At 45.9% G+C, this 16,533-nt stretch overlaps 1 protein-coding gene across 1 annotated transcript in view; it reads right to left on the minus strand.

Annotated features, from left to right (window-relative positions):
* LOC147115638 (uncharacterized) overlaps positions 1-16,533 on the minus strand; it is a 50,113-nt gene that overhangs the window by 15,528 nt on the left and 18,052 nt on the right. The gene's annotated exons all lie outside the window — the stretch shown is intronic.

The raw sequence follows: 16,533 nt of genomic DNA on the forward strand, positions 1-16,533 counted from the left end.
GACTGATTATGACGTCATTTGAGTGTGCAACGCCTTTTGGGCGCGCCGGACCGGAAATTCAGTGGCGCTCCCCTCCGTAGCGCCTGGCGCCAACAGTGACAGCTTACCTGGGCCTTACCAAGTCGCTCTCGGGCTGGAGGAGCGTTATTTAAAGGGGACTGGTGTGGTTTAAAAGCGGCAGCCATTTTTGGATCACAACTTCCTCGAGAGCTATAAAGAGTTGCTGAGCTGCACACTGAGAGCCATTTGACCACTGAGCCAGCGCAGGCAGATGATCTTCAGCCTTCTGACCATCACCTTGCTGTTGGTGAGCCGTGACAACGGGGAACCTTCCTGTGGGCACTTATTATGGGGGCTGCATTGGAGGGGAACGTCCTGCTGCTGAATCATCTGGAAAGGGCACTGAGACGCTGGGAGAGGGGGGTGGGCATGGCCAGACGGAGAAGGGCCAACAGACGTCGCCACAGCAGACCTTACACTGGCAGGGTTATCCGACAGCAGTTTTCCTACATGAACATGCCGGAGGAGCAGTGTGTCAGAAGGCTGCGATTTAGAAAGGAGGTGGTGACTGAGCTGTGCCAGCTGCTTCAGCCAGATCTGCAGCCTCAGATAAGGTGCAGGATATCTCTGTCGGCGGCTGAGAAGATGGCTGCTGGCCTGAACTTCTACGCGAGCGGCTCTTCTCAGGCTGCGCATCAGAGGCTGATCAGAAGTAACTTCTAGGCCCCTCTCACGGAATGCTTGCTGCCATTCCAAGAACAGGAATGGAACCGGTCTGATACCCCCAAGCCTGTGAAGGGCAAGATGCATGTAAATAGCAGGCATGGCCATTGTAAATGAAGAAAGTGTTTCATTACACAAAATGTGGTTCCTTCAAACATGAGAAAGCTATGGCAACAGAAAGCAAAACTAATACACTGACACATAACTGCTTCTCACACCTGGGAGACTGTCCAAAACATAAATCACATTCTGACCATCTTCCTTGGCCTTGAATCCACTGCGCCAACCAAAGCATCCAATGCCCCATCAGTGAGGCGTTCCGCCCTCTGCCTCACCCTTTCCATGTCTTGCTAGGTTGGTGCGCCACAGGTAGGCTCCCACCGCTTTGAAGGCCTACAAGGCAGTGAGTGTGTCTGGTGATGCCAATTGACCTGCCCCTTTAAGAGCTGGCCGGCGCCACTGTGTCTCAGGGAAAGTGATTATTGACAGCACCCTCGCTGCGCCCCGCCGCCATGAAATTGGGTTGCGCCGCCAGGTTAGCGTCTTAAGAGTAGCGTGCAGCACCTGATTTAGTGCCGCAATCACCTTTAGGGGCGCTGCAACCCAATATCGCGCTAGGTGGCGCTAAATTGCGCCTGACGCTAAACTTTGCGCATCGCCAGGACTAGCGCCCCAAGCGCGGCTATACCGAATTTCTAGGCCAAGGAATTATAGAATGATACAGCACAAAAGGAGGTCATTTGGCCCATCGTGCCTGTGCCGGCTCTTTGGTAGAGCTAACCAATTAGTCCCACTCCCCTGCTCTTTCCCCGTAGCCCTGCAAAATTTTCCACTTCAAGTGTTTATCTAATTCCCTTCTGAAAATTATTATTACATCTGCTTCCACCACCTTTTCAGGCAGTGCATTCCAGATTACAACAACAAGCTGCGTACATTTTTTTCCCTCATGTCACCTGTATTTTTTGCCAATCATTTTAAATCTGTGTCATCTGGTTACCGACCCAAAAGCTGGCTGGGAATGTAAGTTGTGAGGAGGATGCAAGGAGGCTTCAAGGGGATATAGACAGGCTAAGTGAGTGGGCAAGAACATGGCAAATGGAATATAATGTGGAGAAATGTGAAGTTATCCACTTTGGTAGGAAAAATAGAAAAGCAGAGTATTTTTTAAATGGTGATAGATTGGGAAATGTTGGTGTTCAGAGGGACCTGGTTGTCCTTGTACACGAATCACTGAAAGTTAACATGCAGGTACAGCAAGCAATTAGGAAAGCAAATGGTATGTTGGACTTTATTACAAAAGGATTTGAGTATAAGAGTAAAGACGTCTTACTGCAATTATATAGGGCCCTGGTGAGACCACACCTGGAGTATTGTGTACAGTTTTGGTCTCCTTACCTAAGGAAGGATTTACTTCCATAGAGGTGTTATGTTCATAATAAGAATGTCTATTTATTTATGAACAGCTAGCTTGAGTTAGTCACTTTATTCAGCCATGTGGACTCATATACAGGCATTCATCTTGACTACTGCCTTGTGGGTAGCCTGGTGCATCGTGGGTAGCCCACTCTTATATACATACAGCTCCTACATACAGCAACATACAGCTCCACCATTCTAGAATGACATGTTACTGATCATTACAAGAGGGAGTGCAACAAAAGTTCACCAGACTGGTTCCTGGGATGGGGGGATTGTCCTATGAGGAGAGATTGAGTAGACTAAGCCTAAGGGGGGAAAAATTCAGTATCGCCCCGTTTGGGGCGCCATTATTGGCCGTGCGCAAAGTTTAGCACCTGGCACTAATTATCGCCTCCGACGGCAAACTTGGCTTTTCTCACCCCTGGGGGTGATTGGAGCACTAAATCAGGTGCTTCACACCTGTCTTAAGGCACAAATGCCGAGGAGCGAGACGCTACCTCAGAGCGCTGGCGAAGCAAGGAAGGGCAAGTCAAAATGAACCTGCAAAGTGCTGCTCAGTACCCAAAACTCCTTCACACAGCGTTGAATCTCTCCAGAATTCTCTCTCTCTCAGAATGCATGGTGCAAAAATGTCACCAACAAAAAAAGGCAGGAAGCGGTCACCTTTAAATAGTGCTCCCCCAGTCCCTTTTTGACTGCAAAACACTCCCCTCAACCTGTCATTGCTAGCGGCAGGCGGTAAGGCATGGGGCGTCACTCAATATCCGGTCCGGGGCGCTACCGGAGCGTTGCGCACTCGACTGATGTCACGATCTGCCGGCACAGGGGATCGTGGCGGTAGTGTTTAGCGCCACCGCAAAATGTCTAGTTAATTTCGCAAACGGCGCAAACATCGCCGCGCCCGGGCGCTAGTTGCTTTGCGCCCCATTAGCGCCCTCTTAAGGCGCTAACGGGAGGCGCTAACAACTGAATTTTTCACCCATATTCTATAAAGTTTAGAAGTATGAGAGATGATCTCATTGAATCACACAAAATTCTTACAGGGCTTGACAGGGTAGAGGCAGGGAGGATGTTTCCCCTGGCTGGGGAATCTAGAACCAGGGGTCACAGTCTCAGAATAAGGGGTCAGCCATTTAGGACTGAGATGAGGAGAAACTTCTTCACTAAGAGGGTGGTGAATCTTTGGAATTCTCTACCCCAGAGGGCTGTGGAGGCTCAGTCGTTGAGTATATTCAAGACAGAGTTCGATAGATTTTTGAATGTTAATGAAATCAAGGGATATGGGGATAGTGCAGGAAAGTGGAGATGAGGTAGAAGATCAGCCATGACCTTATTGAATGGCGGAGCAGGCTCGAAGGGCCAAATGGCCTACTCCTGCTCCTATGTCTTATGATCTTATGACCCTTCTGCGACTGGAAACAGTTTCTCCTTATTTACTCTATCAAAACCCTTAATGATTTTGAACACCTCTATTAAATCACCCCTTAACCTTCCCTGCTCTAATGAGAACAACCCCAGCTTCTCTAGTCTCTCTACATCACTGAAGTCCTGCATCCCTAATACCATTCTAGTAAATCTCCTCTGCACCCTCTCTAATGCCTTAACATCCTTCCTAAAGTGTGGTGCCCAGAATTGGCCACAATACTGAAGTTATTGTCAAGTTTTGCATTTGCTATCTCTGGCGGCAGGAATATTTTTGAAGAACACTGGTTCCAGTCCCAGAACGAACAGGTTGTACCTGGTTTGTGGAACGAATGTCCTTTAAGGCAAACTACCTTTTCTCATTCCATGCTTTGATAGATTCTTATGGTCCTGGATATTAGGAGAAGTACGGAAATACAGGAATAGCTGACTCGGATATATATTTACTGTTTGCTTGTCATCTGATGCCAATCTTATTATAGGTGTCCTAATTTAAACATACATATTGTGAATAATATAAGCTGTGAAACAGCAATCTCCAAGAGCAGGCAATGTGTGTGTGTGTGTGTGTGTGAATATTTTATCATAATCTTTTAATGTGTTAGCTGGTGTCAAGTGTTTGCCATGGCTCAGTGCTCTCGCCTATGAGTCAGCAGGTTGTGGGTTGAAGTCCCACTCCAGAGACTTGAGCAAAAAATCTAGGCTGTATAATAATCTGGGATGCAATGTTTAAGTTATCCACCAGATGGAGCCAAGTAGTAAGGGTTCACATTCACCAGTATTTAAGGTAATGGGTCATGTATTCAATGTCCTGGTACACCAGTTTATACGGTAATGTGGCATTGCATTATGGGTATGACTCAGAGGTTCATCCTCCATCTTGGCTCATGCAGTAAGAAATGTGCCTGGCTTCCAACTTGTAAGAGCTATGTCTCTCTGCTGCACCGTGTAATAAACAGTTGGGTTTTGTTCCTAATATCTCGCTTCTCTCAGTTTCTGACCTTACCACTCGGATATCACATATTGGCGACGAGGATCAACAGATCACATCTTGACGAAGAAAAAAAAAGAAAAGGAGCACTGAATAACAGATCATGGCTGCTACGGTAGGAAAGATCTCTGCTTTTGATGTTCAGACGCAGACCTGGGATGAATACTGCGAGGTGTTGATGCATTTCTTTGAAGCAAATGATATAATTGATGTCGGAAAAAGGAGAGCTATTTTGCTCACTTCCGTGGGAAGTCAGACATATAGTTTAATGAGAAACTTATGCAGTCCTGAAAAGCCTGGAGACAGATCATTTGCTAACTTAGTGGCCTTGCTAAAGGACCATTTCAATCCCAGACCGAGTGAGATTGTACAGCGTTTCAAATTTAATTCACAGAACAGAAATCCGGGAGAGACTGTATTGGATTATGTAGCGGTGTTGCGAAAATTGGCACACGATTGCAATTACGGCAACAACCTGAAAGACATGCTGAGAGATAGGCTAGTTTGCGGGATAATGGATGATCGAATGCAGTGGAGATTATTGTCCGAGACTGGGCTTACGTATGAAAAAGCATTGGAACTTGCTCAAGCCATAGAGACAGCGAACCGAGATGTAAAAGAAATACAAGGTTCCGACTGGGCTACTACAAAGCAAGTTGCAGGTCAGGTTGATGTGCACAAGTTAAATATGCATCAGAAACCACAACGTGTGCATGTAAAGGCATGTTATAGATGCAATGGCGATCACCTGGTGAGGGAATGCAGGTTTCTGGAGGAAAAGTGCCACAAGTGTGGGAAAAAAGGACACATAAAACGTGCATGCAGGGCAAAAGCAACCGTGGAGGAATACAAACCAAAAGGGGGAGGATAGCAAAACCTAGGAAGAGAAGTGAAAAAACAGGGAGCACATCACATCAGCGGAGAAGCTGAGAAAGAAGACATGTTCATAATCCATAGTATGGTAGAGAACATTCCAAAAGTGGATCCTATCACTTTGCAACTGACAGTAAATGACTCTAAGGTCAACTTTGAAGTGGATACAGGATGCGGCGTAACCATAATGAAGTGGATACAGGATGCGGCGTAACCATAATGAACAGGGAGGAGTACTCAAAATTGTGGAACCGTGCAAAAGATCCAGAGTTAAAGTCTTGCTCTATGCAGCTTAAAACATATACCGGTGAGCGAGTGGCGACATTGGGTACAGCTACTGTAACTGTACAACACAGGGACACCGTGGAACAGCTACCTGTAGTTGTAGTATCGGGTTCCGGACCAAACCTGTTAGGTCGGGGCTGGATACAAGAACTTAAATTAGATTGGGGAGCAATAAATCAAATAGAGGGAGGCAAACAGTTGTCTTTGCAAGAAGTGTTGATTGAACATGAGAACGTGTTGAAGGAAGAACTTGGCACATTAAATGGCCCCCCAGCTAAGATTTATGTAGACAAGGAGGCACTGCCAAGGTTTTTTAAACAACGACCTGTGCCGTATGCCATGAAACTGAAGTTAGAGGTTGAGCTTGAGTGTCTTTTGAGAGAGAACATACTGGAACCCGTGAAATGTTCAGAATGGGCAGCTCCCATTGTACCTGTTTTAAAACCGGACAATTCAGTAAGACTCTGTGGAGATTATAAATTGACAGTAAATAGGGTGCCTAAACTAGAACAGTATCCTATTCCCAAAACAGAGGATCTCTTTGCGAACCTGGCTGGAGGGAAGAAATTCACAAAGCTGGATATGAGTCATGCATACTTGCAGATTACACTAGATGAGGAATCCAAGAAGTATGTAACCATAAATACACACAAGGGTTTGTTTACCTATAACCGCTTACCATTCGGTGTCTCATCTAGTCCAACTATTTTCCAGAGGACTATCGAGGGTGTACTGCAAGGGATCCCACATGTTTCAATCTATCTGGATGACATTCTGGTGACGGGAAGAACCGACCAGGAGCATCTGAGCACTCTGAGAGAGGTACTACAAAGATTGGATAAGGCTGGGTTATGGCTCAAGAGGAGTAAGTGCACTTTCCTGGGGAATGAGGCCGTGTTCCTGGGACACAGAGTGGACGCCACCGGGCTCCATCCAATCAAGGAGAAGGTACAAGCACTGCAGGAGGCCCCAGCTCCTACCAATGTGACTGAGTTAAAAGCTTACCTGGGGCTACTAAACTATTATAACAGATTTTTACCAAACTTGGCAACAGTGTTAGCACCTCTTCACAAACTTCTGCGCAAGGAGGCACAGTGGCAGTGGGAAGAGGAACAGAGGGTTTCATTTGAACAATCCAAGAAACTGATGCTGTCCTCGGAGGTGCTGGTTCACTACAATGCAGAGAAAGACATCATTCACTCTTGTGATGCTTCACCTTACGGGGTGGGGGCGGTTCTTTCACACAGCTTGGAAGATGGAACAGAAAGACCAATAGGGTTTATGTCTTGAACTCTGACACCAGCAGAAAAAAACTATTCCCAGTTAGATAAAGAGGGGTTAGCAGTAATGTTTGGGTTACAGAGGTTTCACAAGTACATATATGGCAGGAAATTCACCATATGCACCGATCATAAACCTCTTCTATCTCTTTTTAATGAAATGAAAGCAGTACCACAGATGGTGTCACCCCAGATCCAGAGGTGGGCAGTGACGTTGAGGGCATATGAGTATGTCATCGTTTACAAGGCGGGCAAGTACCATGGGAATGCAGATGCCTTGAGCCGTCTTCCACTGCCAGGTACACCTATCCGTGCAGCTCCAGAGGACAGAGTTTTGATGTTGGAGGACATGGACACGGCAATTGTGACCGCAGAACAAGTAAGGACATGGACCGGTAAAGGTCCAGTACTGTCTAGAGTCCGAGAATATGTAATGAGGGGTTGGCCACAGCATCTGGAAGGGACTGATTTCATACCTTACAGTGTCAGGAAGACAGAGCTAGGTGTGCAGGATGGTTGCGTGTTGTGGGGAGCACGAGTGATTATTCCACAGCCAGCACGACAGTCTGTCCTAGGGCAACTACATCAGTGTCATCCTGGAGTTTCGCATATGAAAGCCTTGGCAAGGAGTTACTTGTGGTGGCCAAAGCTAGATGAGGAGATAGAAAATCTAGTCAAGACATGCAGCACTTGTCAAGTACACAGGAAGGCACCAGCAGCGGCTCCTCTCCACCCCTGGGAGTGGCCGGATAAACCATGGAGAAGATTACATGTAGATTATGCGGGTCCATTCATGGCAAAGATGTTCCTCATAATCATTGATGCCCATTCCAAATGGATGGATGTTTATCCTGTAAATTCTGCTTCATCTACTGTTACTATAGACTGCCTGCGTAGGAGTTTTAGTAATCAAGGGCTACCGGAGATCGTAGTAAGTGACAATGCCACGTGTTTTGTGAGTACAGAAACAAAAGAATTCATGAGAAACAATGGCATAGTGCACGTGACCTCAGCTCCATATCATCCGTCTTCAAATGGACTTGCTGAGAGAGCCGTACAAACATTTAAGGAGATGATGAAAAAAAGTGCGGAAGGGAGTTTGGCAGCCGAGGTGTCACGAGTTCTGTTCAGCTACAGAATAACACCTCAATCTACCACAGGACTCTCTCCCGCTGAGCTGTTGTTAGGACGCCGACTACGCTCCACTCTTGACATGGTTCACCCAGATCTAAAAAGGAAGGTGGAAAAACGACAAATCAAACAAAAGGAGAACCATGACAGAAGGACAAAGAGCCGCAGTTTTGGAGAAGGAGATGCGGTCCTTACCAGGAATTTCAGTTATGGTCCAAAATGGATTCCTGGTGTCATAGACTCAACGACCGGTCCAGTATCATATACGGTCATGGTGGGAACTGGTCAGGTAGTACGCAGACATGTAGATCAGATACTGACCAGACAAGGGGAAATCGAACTGGAGGTTGCAGAGGAGATGTCGGAGGGCAAGTTGGCCCCCAGTTATCCAAATGCGAAGGTGGTACCACCACCACGAACAGAGCCAGTTCCACCTGGACCCCTTCGTCAAGAGGAAACCATCGTAGCAGAGTCAGATACTCTGAGTACTGCTCAGGAGCAGCAGGTGGCTCTACCACAACCAAGCAGGGACTTGACTGTAAGACGTTCACCAAGGTCTCACAAGCCGCCAGAGAGATTGATAACAACCTGCTAGATTCGTTCAGTATGGACTATCATTAAAGGAGTTTCCTTATGGGATTTTTTAAGAATGTTGTTAAGAAATTAATGTTCAACTTAAGAGGGGAGGGATACAGTAATCTGGGATGTAATGTTTAAGTTATCCACCAGATGGAGCCAAATATTAAGGGTTCACATTCACCAGTATTTAAGGTAATGGGTCATGTATTCAATGTCCTGGTACACCAGTTTATACGGTAATGTGGCATTACATTATGGGTATGACTCAGAGGTTCATCCTCCATCTTGGCTCGTGCAGTAAGAAATGTGCCTGGCTTCCAGCTTATAAGAGCTATGTCTCTCTGCTACACCGTGTAATAAACAGTTGGGTTTTGTTCCTAATATCTCGCTTCTCTCAGTTTCTGACCTTACCACTCGGATATCACAGCGGACTTTCCAGTGCAGTGCTGAGGGAGTGCTGAACTGTCAGAGGTGCTGGCTTTCAGAAGAGATGTTAAACCAAGGCCCTGTCTGCTCTCTCAGGTGGACGTAAAAGATCCCATGGCACAATTTCAAAGAGGGGCAAGGAATATCGCCCTGGTGTCCTGGACAATATTTATCCCTCAACCAACAGCACTGAAAGCAGATTATCTGGTCATTAATACATTGCTGTTTGTGGGACCATGCTGTGTACAAATTGGCTGCCGCACTTCCTACATTACAATACTTCAAAAGTGCTTCATTGGTGCTATATGAATGCAAGTCTTTCTTTTTATTTTATTAATATTAATATTGTCACTTTTTTGATTATTGAAGTAATTTCCTTTTTATACTGTTGCATGTTACCCAGGCTTAGGCTGTTAAGAAGCAGTTGATCTTACATGAATGGAAGCATGTCATATTATCAGGCAAGATTGTTGAAATATCAAGTAGAATTTTGAAATAGCTACCTGAGGTGCAGGTGCACGGAAACTAGGAATGTTTAACCATAGAGAGAAAAGCTCAAGTGGACTGAAACCAGTAAATGAGCAATGGCAGGCCTTCAAGGCGGAGATACTTCAGGTACAAACCAAGCATATTCCTATAAGGAGGAAAGATGGGGCATCCAAAGCTAGAGCTCCCTGGATGACAAAGGAAATAGAGGTTAAAATAAAACAGAGAAAAAGTAGCTTAATGACAAATTTCAGATTCAGAATATAATAGAAAACCAGGCAGAATACGGAGAGTGCAGGGGGAAATTGAAAAAGGATACAAAAAGGGCAAAGAGAGAGTGTGAGAAAAGATTAGCGGGTAACTTAACAATCATTTTGTTTTTTATATGTTTATAAGAGCAATGGCAGGTATTCAAGGCAGAGATACATATAAACATATTCAATGGCCTAGAAATTCGGGTCGGAGGCTTCCCGTGAGTGCAAGCCTCCGACCTGCACTTAACTTGCGCGCTGGCCGTTGAGCTGTGGGCCCGCATGGTATTTTGATCCTGGGCCTCCTCCAACTGCCGGCGCGCAGTGCTTGCGTATCCCAGGGGCACAGTTAGTTCGAAGCGTCCCCTGGGATCACGTGGGCCATGGAGAGCCAATGGTAGCAGGGAATGCTTCATTCATAAATTTGACAGGAAGAGCAGTCAAACCTATAAATACTATAAGACCCAAAACATAACTAAAACTTCAAATACATTTTTTTTAAATCACATTTTTAAAATAACTATAAATTACATGAAATAGCTATTTTTAACAATAATTTAAATTTTTGAAAAAATTAATTACGTTTTCTAACAGGGCTAAAAATAAACTTACCTTTCTTTAAAGTATTTAAAAATAATAAACCTGTGGAAAAAATGTTTTAATTTTAATTAATTCACCACTTATCTTGTTAAAAGCAGGCCTTGTGCCTGCTTTTTAAAAGTGTAACTGCTGGAGACTTACCCTCCCGGAGAACCCTGCAAAAAAAACGTAAGTTCAATGCGCATGCGCTGCCTCTCCGGCGCATGCGTTCGACCTCTGAACCCCTTCTTTCAAGGGAACGGAAGTTCCGGTTTCCCGCGCATGCGCAGTGCATGCACAAAACCGGCACTTTCGTTGGGCCTACGCGTGAGTACCCAATGCGTACTCACGTGTCGGGACCCGAATTTCTGGGCCATTACAAACATATAAAAAACAAAATGATAGTTAAAGGAATGGTGGGGCCAATTATGGACAAAAACCAGGAAATCTTCTTGTGGAAACAGAGGGCATGACCGAGGTGCTGAATGAGTACTTTGCATCTGTCCTTGCAAAAGAAGACGATGAAGTTAATGTCGCAGTAGAGGAGGGGTAGTAGAGATATTGAATAGGATAAAAATAGATAGAAAGGAGGTGCTAAATAAGTTGGCATCACTCAGTTAACAAGTCACCCGGCCCAACTGGGATGCATCCTAGGTTGGTGAAGGAAGCTCGGGTGGAGATAGCAGAATCTCTAGCCAAAATCTTTCAATCCTTTTTGGATATGGGAGTTATGCTGGAGGATTGGAGGATGGCAAATGTTACCCCTGTTCAAAAAACGGGAGAAGGATAAACCTGGTAACTACAGGCCAATCAGGCTAACGTCAGTGGTGGGAAAACTACTAGAGACTTGGAGAAACATGGTCAATAAGGGACAGCCAGCATGGATTTGTTAAAGGCAAATCATGTCTGACTAACCTGATTGAGTTCTTTGATGAAATACCAGAGAGGGTTGATGAAGGTAGTGCAGTAGATGTATATATGGACTTTCAAAAGGCATTTGATAAAGTACCTCACAACAGACTTATTTGCAAAATAGAAGCACATGGGATTAAAGGGACAGTGGTAACTTGGGTATGTAATTAGCTAAGGGATAGGAGGCAGAGAGTAGTGGTGAGTGGATGTTTTCGTGACTAAAGAGAAGTATGCAGTGGGTTAGTATTAGGGCCATTGCTTTTCTTGTGTATATATAAAAGACCTGGACTTGGGTACAGGATATACAATTTTGAAACTTGCAGATGATACAAAACTTGGTAATGTAATAAATAGTGAGCAGGATAGTAGCAGATTCAGGAGGATCTAGACATACATAGATACATAGAGATAGGAACAGGAGTAGGCCATTCGGCCCTTCGAGCCTGCTCCGCCATTCAATGAGATCATGGCTGATCTTCGTCTGAGATCATAGCTGATCTTACCAGTTCAGTACCCCGTCCCCGCCTTTTCTCCGTAACCCTTAATCCCCTTAGCCTTCAGAAATATATCCAATTCTCTCTTGAAAATATTTATTGAATTAGCCTTCACAGCCCTCTGTGGCAGGGAATTCCACAGGCTCACCACTCTTTGAGTGAAGAAATTCTTCCTCATCTCTGTTTTAAATGATTTGCCCGCTATTTTTAGACTGTGGCCCCTGGTTCTGTGCTCCCCGGCCATTGGAAACATTCTCTCTGAATTCAGCCTGTCCAGGCCTGCCATAATTTTATATGTTTCGATGAGATCCCCTCTCAATCTTCTAAACTCCAGTGAGTACAAGCCCAAACTATTTAATCTCTCTTCGTAGGTCATTCCCGCCATTCCAGGTATCAGCCTGGTGAATCGCCGTTGCACTCTTTCCATGGCAAGAACATCCTTCCGCAGATGGGGCGACCAAAACTGTACACAATACTCCAGATGCGGTCTCACCAGCACCTTGTACAGCTGTAGTAAGGTATCCCTATTCCTATACTCGAACCCCCTTGATATGAAGGCCAACATACCATTTGCCTTCTTAATCGCCTGTTGCACCTGCATGCTCTCCTTCAGTGACTGGTGCACAAGAACACCCAGGTCCCTCTGCACTTCCCCATCTCCCAATCTATTGCCATTTAGATAATAATCTACCCTCCTGTTTTTACCCCCAAAGTGGATAACCTCGCATTTATCCACATTATAGTGCATCTGCCACGTATCCGCCCATTCCCCCAACCTGTCCAAATCGCACTGTAGCCTCCTGACATCCTCATCAGAGCCCACCCCTCCTCCTAGTTTAGTGTCGTCAGCGAATTTGGAAATATTGCATCCAATTCCCTGATCCAGATCATTTATATATATTGTGAACAGCTGGGGTCCCAGGACAGATCCTTGCGGCACCCCGCTGGTCACTGCCTGCCACTCCGAAAACGAGCCGTTTATTCCAACTCTCTGTTTTCTATCCGCCAGCCAGTTCTCTATCCACGTTAATACTTTGCCCCCAATCCCATGAGCCTTAATTTTGCATGATAATCTTTTGTGTGGAACCTTATCGAAGGCTTTCTGGAAGTCAAGGTACACCACATCCACTGGCTCTCCCCCATCTATTTTACCAGTTACTTCCTCAAAAAATTCCAGCAGATTAGTCAAACACGATTTACCCTTTGTAAATCCATGTTGACTCTGTCCGATCCTTTCCCCATTTGTCAAGTGCTCCGCTATTTTATCCTTAATAATGGACTCTAGCATTTTGCCCACAACCGATGTAAGGCTTACTGGTCTATAATTCCCTGCTTTCTCTCTACCCCCCTTTTTAAATATTGGGGTAACATTAGCTACCCTCCAATCCACGGGTACTGTTCCCGAGTTAATGGAGTTCCGGAAGATGATCCTTAGAGCATCTGCTATCTCCAGGGCCACCTCCTTAAGTACCCTAGGATGTAGTTTATCAGGCCCCGGGGATTTGTCGGCCTTCAGTCCCCTCAACTTACCCAACACCATATCCCTAGAGATACTAATTTCTGTCAGCTCCTCCCTCTCATTAGTCCCTATGTTTGCCGATATTCCTGGGAGGTTATTTGTGTCCTCCTTTGTGAATACAGAACCAAAGTATGAGTTTAATTGGTCTGCCATTTCCTTATTCTCCATTATATATTCTCCCGAATCGGACTGGTGAAATGGGCAGACACATGGCAGATGCAATTTAATATGGATAAGTGTGAAGTGATGCACTTTGGGAGAAACAACATGAAGGGGGATGGTGCTATTTTGAGCAGGGTGCAAGAGCAGAGGGACCTGGGGGTGCATATTCACAAATCCTTGAAGGTGGCAGGGCAAGTTGATAAGGCAGTTAAGAAGGCGTATGGTGTACTGGGCTTTGTAAATAGGGGCATTGAATACGAAAACAAGAAAGTCATGCTAAACCTTTACAAATCACTGGTTAGGCCTCAGCTGGAGTAATAAGTACAATTCTAGGCACCACACTTCAGGAAGGATATCAAGGCCTTAGAGAGGGTACAGAGGAGGTTGACCAGGATGATACCAGGGATGAGGGACTTCAGTTATGTAGAGAGGCTGGAGAAGCTGGAATTGTTCTCCTTAGAGCAGGGATGGTTAAGGGGAAACCTAATAAGAGATATTCAAAATTATATGGGGTGTTGATAGAGCTAGTATGGAAAAACTGTTTCCTTTGGCAAGTGGATCAGTAACTAGAGGGCTGTTATGTTCTAGAAAGCACTATCTACTCTACTATTACCATCAAGCCAGGGGACCAACCCTGGTTCAATAAGGAGTGTAGAAGAGCATACCAGGAGCAGCACCAGGTGTACCTAAAAATGCGGTGCTAACCTGGGGAAGCTGCAACACAGGACTACATGCATGCTAAAAAGCGTAAGCAGCATGCTATAGACAGAGCTAAACGATCCCACAATCAACGGATCAGATCAAAGCTCTGCAGTCCTGCCACATCCAGTCGTGAATGGTGGTAGATCATTAAACAACTAACGGGAGGAGGAGGCTCCATGAATATCCCCATCCTCAATGATGGTGGAGCCCAGCACGTGAGTGCAAAAGACAAAGCTGAAGCGTTTTCAACCATCTTCAGCCAGAAGTGCCAAGTGGATGATGCATATCGGCCTCCTCCTGAGGTCCCCACCACCACAGAAGCCAGTCTTCAGCCAATTCGATTCACTCCACGTGATATCAAGAAACGGCTGAGTGCACTGGATACAGCAAAGGCTGTGGGCCCCAACAACATCCTGGCTGTCATGCTGAAGACTTGTGCTCCCGAACTAGCCATGCCTCTAGCCAAGCTGTTTCAGTACAGCTATAACATTGGCATCTATTCAACAATGTGGAAAACTATCCTAGGTATGTCCTATCCACAAAAAGCAGGACAAATCCAATCCGGCCAATTACTGCCCCATCAATCTACTGATATACCTATCAATTCAGTTCATGAAAAGCGATGAGTTAAGTTAGTAACTATAGGTTTTTATTAGCTAAATAACAGAGCCCACCCTCGTGGGTGATCGGATCCAACAAGGAGGAATACCAGCCAGTCGACCACCTTTATACCTGGGCAAGCAGGCGGAGCCATGGGCGGAGTCAGCTGTGGTCAGCCCAGGTATAACAGCGTGGCAAGAGGTGACCTTGTGTAGTGATACAACAGTGTAAACAGTGATAACCATAGTGTAACGATATAAACAGTGATAACCATAGTGTAACGATAGTGAACGATAAAAGTGGTTTACCACATCTACTCTCAATCATCAGCAAAGTGATGGAAGGTGTCATCGACAGTGCTATCAAGCAGCACTTACTCACCAATAACCTGCTCACTGATGCCCAGTTTGGGTTCCGCCAAGACCACTTGGCACCCGACCTCATTACAGCCTTGGTCCAAACATGGACAAAGGAGCTGAATTCCAGAGGTGAGCTGAGAGTGACTGCCCTTGACATCAAGGCAGCATTTGATCGAGTGTGGCATCAAGGAGCCCTAGTAAAACTGAAGTCAATGGGAATCGGGGGGGGGGGGAACTCTCCACTGGCTGGAGTCATACCTAGCACAAAGGAAGATGGTTGTGGTGGTTGGAGGTCAATCATCACAGCCCCAGGACATCGCTGCAGGAGTTCCTCAGGGCAGTGTCCTGGGCCCAACCATCTTTAGCTGCTTCCTCAATGACCTTCCCTCCATCATAAGGTCAGAAGTGGGGATATTCTCTGATGACTGCACAGTGTTCAGTGCCATTCACAACTCCTCAGATAATGAAGCAGTCCATGCCCGCATGCAGCAAGACCTGGACGACATTTAGGCTTGGGCTGATAAGTGACAGGTAATATTCGCGTCACAGAAGTGCCAGGCAATGACTATCTCCAACAAGCGAGCGTCTAACCACTGCCCCTTGACATTCAACGACATTACCATCACCAAATCCATCACCATCAATATCCTGGGGGTCACCATTGACCAGAAACTTAACTGGACCAGCCACATAAATACTGTTGCAACAAGAGCAGGTTAGAGACTAGGTATTCTGCAGCGAGTGTCTCACCTCCTGACTCCTCAAAGCCTTTCCACCATCTACAAGGCACAAGCCAGGAGTGTGATGGAATACTCTCCATTTGCCTGGATGATTGCAGCTCCAACAACACTCAAGAAGCTCAACACCATCCAAGACAAAGCAGCCCGCTTAATTGGCACCCCATCCACCACCTTAAACATTCACTTCCTCCACCATTGGCATACCGTGGCTGCAATGTGTATCATCTACAAAATGCACTGCAGCAACTCACCAAGGCTTCTTCGGCAGCAATTCCCAAACCCGCGACCTCTACTACTTAGAAGGACAAGGGCAGCAGCTGCATGGGAACACCATCACCTTCAAGATCCCCTCCAAGTCACACACCATCCTGACTTGGAAGTATATCGTCATTCCTTCATCGTCACTGGGTCAAAACCCTGGAACTCCCGACCAAACAGCACTGTGGGAGTACCTTCACCACAAGGACTGCAGCGGTTCAAGAAGGCGGCTCACCACCACCTTCTCAGGGGCAACTAGGGATGGGCAATAAATGCTGGCCTTGCCAGCGACGCCCACAACCCATGAGCAAATTAAAAAAAAACCTGAAAGCGTGGTGGAAT

Source organism: Somniosus microcephalus, chromosome 6 (assembly GCF_052327205.1).
Source record: "Somniosus microcephalus isolate GS21.2 chromosome 6, FLI_Smic_1.0, whole genome shotgun sequence".
Lineage (NCBI taxonomy): Eukaryota > Metazoa > Chordata > Chondrichthyes > Squaliformes > Somniosidae > Somniosus > Somniosus microcephalus.